This window comes from Salvelinus fontinalis, chromosome 23, assembly GCF_029448725.1.
Source record: "Salvelinus fontinalis isolate EN_2023a chromosome 23, ASM2944872v1, whole genome shotgun sequence".
NCBI classification, from domain to species: domain Eukaryota; kingdom Metazoa; phylum Chordata; class Actinopteri; order Salmoniformes; family Salmonidae; genus Salvelinus; species Salvelinus fontinalis.
Genome location: NC_074687.1, coordinates 7,234,651 through 7,241,547, shown reverse-complemented (window position 1 = coordinate 7,241,547; position 6,897 = coordinate 7,234,651). Strand labels below are relative to the sequence as shown.

Below are 6,897 nucleotides of genomic sequence, written 5' to 3'. Positions count from 1 at the left end.
GAGAGAGAGAGAAGAGAGAGAGAGAGAGAGAGAGAGAGAGAGAGAGAGAGAGAGAGAGAGAGAGAGAGAGAGAGAGAGAGAGAGTATAGTATAGCAGTAAGGAACTGTGATAGGACCAGAGTATTGTAGGAAGGAACTGTGATAGGACCAGAGTATTGCAGGAAGGAACTGTGATAGGACCAGAGTATAGTAGGAAGGAACTGTGATAGGACCAGAGTATAGTAGGATATTTGTGACCTGTTGCCACAAGAAAAGGGCAACCAGTGAAGAACAAACACCATTGTAAATACATATTTATGCTTTTTTATTTTCCCTTGTGTACTTTAGCCATTTGTACATTGTTACAACATTGTATATATATAATATGACATTTGTAATGTCTTTATTGTTTTGAAGCTTCTGTATGTGTAATGTTTGCTGTTAATTTTTATTGTTTATTTCACTTTTGTGTGTTGTCTACCTCACTTGCTTTGGCAATGTTAACACATGTTTCCCATGCCAATAAAGTCCCTTGAATTGAATTGAATTGAGAGAGACAGAGAGACAGAGAGACAGAGAGACAGAGAGACAGAGTGACAGAGAGACAGAGAGACAGAGAGACAGAGAGAGATAGAGGAGAGAGAGTCCTAAGGCTAAGAGAAACAGGGTTCCTCTCACTGTGACATTCTGAGGGGATTTCCGTATTAATCTGCGATTCACATAGCATCTGTATGACACAGCTACCCTCTGTTCTCCTTCTTCCTGTTACAGACAAGCAGTGGAACAAGCTGTGATCAGACACAGATCTGGTCAAAACATCTACACTTTGAAAAGAGTCTAATCAAAACGGTTAGTTTCCATGGTGCTTTTGTAATGAAAATGCAGAATTACTTTTTCCTCACTGTGTGTGAGAGAGACCATTTTGGCTGGTATCACTTCTAATGGCTCAAGTCACTGCCATGTCCTTTAGAGCTGAGCTGTAAACTGGGGGTACCGTAAAGCTAAATGACCAGATGGGTGCAGAAACATGCCCAATGCAGGAGTTTTAATCCATATCAAATCAGTTCTGGGTAACAATGAAATACCTTGCTGTAAAAGTTGTCCCCCACGATGAAATCAGGGAGAGGACTATGGATATGTGTCCGTTACTAAGTTTGTATTTTCGTACATTTGTACGTTCTTATGAGATGCCAAAACTTGCCGAAACGTGTGTGAATGATGCATCTTGCCATAGAGATCCAGCTAAAATTACACTGATTGGCCAGATGGTGGTGCTATAACAAGCGATTGAAAATGCTAACTTTGAAAGGTCCCATCCGTTAGATATTCAGTACATACAAAACTACATACAGTACACACAACACTTAAAACTAGCTGTTATTGGCAGAGGTTTGGAACTCTCTTTGTCATTGGTCTATTAACTAATTTATCGCAGAGTGATGTTACCAGGCATACTCGCCTTCTGTCACTTTCCTGAAATGTCTGTCCAATGTTTATGACCTCATCTAAACTCTGTTTGAATAGGTGTGTGTGAGGCATCGTCAACACCTGCATATCCAACCCACAGGTCAGGCTAACGTCTGGCTAATGTCCTGTAGTGTGGAACACCCCAACATTCACATCATAGCCGTCAACCACTGACTGTCGCGCCCCACAAACCCCCAGTGTACCCAAAACCCCTCAGTGGCTGACTTCACCCTATGCATGGAGTCTGGCAGGATGTTCCCTCATTCCAAGACCTCTCTCCCTCAAGTGTTGCTGCAATAGACTGATATACATGTGCATGTGCACACAAACTTGTACACACACACACACATTCACCGTGATTGTGACTCTGCTGTACAGACAGTCAGACCATTGCTTAGCGTATTGGATGAGATAGAATGGCAGTCAGTCAAAATAGTGTTTCAGGTCTGGCTTGAAGGTACATGTGTTTCTTAACTCTGTCCATCCACTTAGATAGAGTAGATCAACATGGCCTTCCTCAGCTCATCAGCTCCTCAGCTGGAGGGAAGTGGAATGGCTCTGGGTATTATCTCAACTACTCTTATCAGCCGGCCACAATGTGGAAGAAGAAGACTGTTGTTTTTGACGTTTTCAGAAACTTAAACAAAAGTCTTCTTGCTCTGTATGTGTCTGGTCAGCCTCAGAATATGGTATCCTACAGGTGTACGGCATCAACGTCAATGTTCTCTCTCTCTCTCCCGCTAACTCCTGAACAATGGATGAGGAGGGAGAGGATGGGAGGTGGTCTTCCCTTCTTCCTTCCCCACAGATATGTATTTCACTGAGGGGAAAACCATGGAGATAACCTCCATCTCAACTCTCTCCAGACCCAGGGGATTTTGTGTATCCATTGTATGGATAATGTGATCTTCACCACATTAGCCTGATCAGCTAAAGACCCTTTGAACAGAGGATAATGAGTTACGGTAAGGTTGCACAACTCTCAGGTTTATTTGACCTGTCTGTACTGTGTTGTAAGTGTTTGGCACACAGAGAGATGTGTTCTAATTAGCCATAATGACCTCTGATGTGGTCTGGTTCCATTTCCCACAACTCAGATGATAACCATTGCACAACATTATAATCATGAAGTTGCCTCTACCCTCCTCACTGGTCCCATTCCCAAATGCCTGGTTGCTCTCGGGTGAATTGTTTTCTCATTGGTTTGATCTGTAAGGAGACTGGGTAGGTGAAAGAAACCTCTTAAGGATCTCTACAGATCGGTGTCCCACCCTCTGGACGGTTGAGCTAATGTGCTCTGAAAGGAATAAAGATTACTAAATGCTTCTTCCTCAGCTCTTAAGGTTCCTTGGAGGACTTTTGCCCAATAAAGAACCTCGCTGGGTGGGGCTGGAGAGAGTAAGTCGCCATAGTGATATCACCCATCAAGTGTTTTCAGATCAGTGAGAACAAGGAAATAGAAGATAGGAAAGGAATGAGATAGGAAAGGATTGTACCATGGTAAATCATCCAGTAATCTAAATCACATCTCATCTGTTGAAATCCCATGTGTAACATGTGTAACATAACAGACTATTACAATCCACCACATGAGGTGCTGTGGCAACTAGCCTAATAATAGCCCCGCCATAACTGTCTCCTAGATATCCCATTAAAATAAGCCTCAATCTCAACACAGGCAAAGTGTTTCCAGTCAGTGGCTCAATTATAGTCACCATCAAGTCCCAAGACCATCCCGCTCCATTATAGTCAAATTAGCACTAGCAGGGGCTATCCTCCTGGCCTAACCAATGGCAGCCGGCCCATACGGCGCTAAACCGCAGGTCATGGCTTCCATATGGACAATCTGGGTCGTTTTACTCCATAAAAGCCATAAAGTCCTCGCCCTGCACCAAGCCTCATCAGGCTGGCCAGTATGAGCTCCTGTAATCATTAAGGAGAATGACCGTTGCTTTGTCTGTGTGTTGCAGACCCGGTCACACATGATCGACAGCATTTAACTAACAACACATATATACACACATTTGCATACACACTACACACACCCTACACACAGGTGACTCAGGCATTTGGGATAGCAGGAAGATCTAGGAAGGAGTGGGTATAGAGTGTGTGTGTGTGTGTGTGTGTGTGTGTGTGTGTGTGTGTGTGTGTGTGTGTGTGTGTGTGTGTGTGTGTGTGTGTGTGTGTGTGTGTGTGTGTGTGTGTGTGTGTGTGTGTGTGTACTAGACATAATGCCTTCAGAGCAGAGAGAGGTTGTTAAGGCCACCAGCTCCAAGCATTCTGACTCCCCCCACGCCTCTGGACAACAGTGCTTTATTCTGACAGAACCCTCCAATACAAAATGACATTCTGAGAATCCAAAACCCTTCAGTGGGCTACAGGACATGCCAGTGTGTGGATAGAAAAACGTGTCCTGCAATCCAAACACTTAGGACTGCAATTCATTATGATATAAGGCAGTTTTAGCATTCTTTCAGTAGAGCAAAATCCAGGAAGGACATCAGGAACATCTCTCACTCTCTTATGTGGTCACGTTTTCCTAATTTTCTCTATATTGTGGTTGATGTATGGACAATGATGTCATATACTTGTAATATGACCACAACCTCCATCACTCACATGACCACAGCTGGGACCTATCCATGAGCTGCTCTGACCACACTATCAGTAACCACAACCACCAACTGTAGACAGCCAGTGACTAATGGACAAGTATGTCTCCTCTACCAACTCTGACTGGCTGTGCTGGGGTGAGCTATGCAGCAATACATTCCTAGCCTTCTCTGGAGTTGGGCAAGAAAAAGAAAAGAGGGCAGGAGGAAAGGAGACGAGCGCAGAAGGATCTCACTGCCTTACTTGGAAGACGAGGATGCTGGCTGGTGCCACCAGTTCTGTAAACAGTGTGTGTGCGTGTGTGTGTGTGCGTGCGTGTGTGCGTGCGTGCGTGCGTGTGTGGTTCCATGCCGTGCCGTACCATTTGTGTCGTGCTTGTGTGCTTGGCTGAGGCTGGCTTCTCCCTGCCAATGTCAATACACAGAAAACTATGCACAGCAGTCACACAGCACATGGCTAAGTAGAATTGCGACCAAGATTAAATACGTACATTAGTGTTCAATAACCTTTTACTGCACTGGCTAAATCATGGTCACACAGAGTGTTTCTTGGTAGTCTTAAACAAATCTACTTTGAAACTAAAGTATACACCTCACACACATGGCTATGGGCTTAAAAGAAGACACCTGTACCATGTCAGATATAGAGTTGAAATGTATTACATTTTCAGTTTGTATCACAATATTACACTTTATATACATCACAGAAGACTGAAATATAACTAAACATTTTGACATAGAAACACAGAATTTTCAGTGTAAAAAAAAGATGCAATTTATTAATAATGAAATTCAGAAAGATATTTGGAACATTCCACCCATGAGGCCACTAGGTCACTTGACTGCAGGAAAGAGCTACACACAGACATGTTCAATTTCCTCTGTTCAATAAAGACGTGGCAAACATACACTGGACTGCTGTACTGGTATCTCTGCTTCCCTCTGCCTCCCTTAGTGACTTTACAGAAACACACACACACACGCACACACGCACACGCACACGCACACACACAGTATGCGCACGCATACGTACAGTACCTATACAGCGCATAGAAACCTACCAATTGGTCTCATGTTTCCTTTAGTTAAGGGTTACTGTAGCTCTGACTTGTTGAGGCCATTTAAATGTAAAACATGTCTGTTGGGTTAGGGGCAGACGGTATTCATTTACACGGCAGAAATATTGACTGTTCTTATAACCTGGACCAGATGCCTCTGTATCACACACACACACCCACACACACCACGCACACCACTCACACACCACACACACCACACAGTTCAGATGGTTCGCATTGAAAAACCTTGCCACAGGGGGACATTTATTTTCTGAAAACAGGACACACACTCTCACACAGCGCTCTCACTGGTGCCGTACATGGCCCTGAACAATAACCAGGTACAACCAGGTACAACCAGGTACAACCAGGTACAACCAGGTACAACCAGGTACAGATGTAGGATCTTCATTTCAATCAGTTTGCTACAGCAGGAAAATAATCCTGCAGCAACAGGAAACTTGTCGTGTATTTGAGATTTCAGACTTGATTTTCCCTTACGAAAAATATATCAACCCCTACAAAAATGTCCATTAATTATAATCAACATAATATTTTACATTTCCTGTTCCTGCAGGATTGTTTTCCTGCTGTAGCAAACTGGCTCAAATGAAGATCCTACATCGTACCTAGGGCCCTGAGTTTCCCCTGGTCAGGTCACATGGTCTGAATAAACTCCTGGTCCTATGCATAATAACCAATAGAAAACACAACACTGAAGACATACTCATAATAACCTGCTCGCAAAACTACATGTGAAGATAATCTCATACAAAACGATCCTGTTTCCATTGTTAAACCCCAATTACCCCAGATTCCCTAAAGAGAAAATACAAAACGATCCTGTTTCCATTGTTAAACCCCAATTACCCCAGATTCCCTAAAGAGAAAATACAAAACGATCCTGTTTCCATTGTTAAACCCCATTGGAGAGCTGTGGACAGGAGACTAACATATGGCCTTGACATGGAGACTGTCACTGGACATGGGAGATAAACCAGGAGCAATTTACTGTAGGAACCATTACTGTACAAGCCAAATATGCTGTAGAAACACACACACACACACACACACAAACACACAAACACACATACCCACACCATTGTCTGACACAAATCCTGGAATTCTCAAATTACCCCGATTCCCTGAAGAGAAAATTAGAAAATTCCTTTAGAGAAATTCTCAGGCCTTCTGGCATGCTCAAAGTCACTTAAACACAACATATCCATCAGTGTGTGTGCGTGTGTGTGTGTGTGAATACAGAAACCTTGGCTTTGAGTGATTCTCATATGTTTGCCAGATGACAGGAGAACTGCAGCTAGTAGGGACCACTTCAGAACATTACCCTATATAACACACTCAACACAGAGAGAGACAAAATGCCATAGTCCATTAAACAAACCCATTACAATTCAATGAAAATCATTGAATGTGTTACAGTTGTAATTCCAAAACACTTGCTGTCACCACCATCACCAAGTACACTGTGTAAAGATGCAGTCTGGTCCGCACACTCAACATGAGGGAGTGAAACACACACACACCAATACAAACAAACACACACACACACATACCCAGATACTGTATGCACAAAGATGCAAACTACTAAACATATATTCAGTACTCATTGATCTATTCTAGACTAAAGAATGGATCAATGAGTCTTGCAGATGGGGCAAAAGTTGAACACTAGAAAATTCCAGAACTCATCGCTACTCCAGAACATATGTCATCCCTCCAGAAACCTGGAGCTCACTCTCTGAGGTAAGTTTTCATCT

The 6,897-nt window shown here is 43.1% G+C and overlaps 1 protein-coding gene across 1 annotated transcript in view; it reads right to left on the bottom strand.

The window, feature by feature from the left end:
* The window catches only part of LOC129820794 (collagen alpha-1(IV) chain-like), a gene marked incomplete in the record, with an annotated part of 100,811 nt that overhangs the window by 44,883 nt on the left and 49,031 nt on the right, over positions 1–6,897 (bottom strand).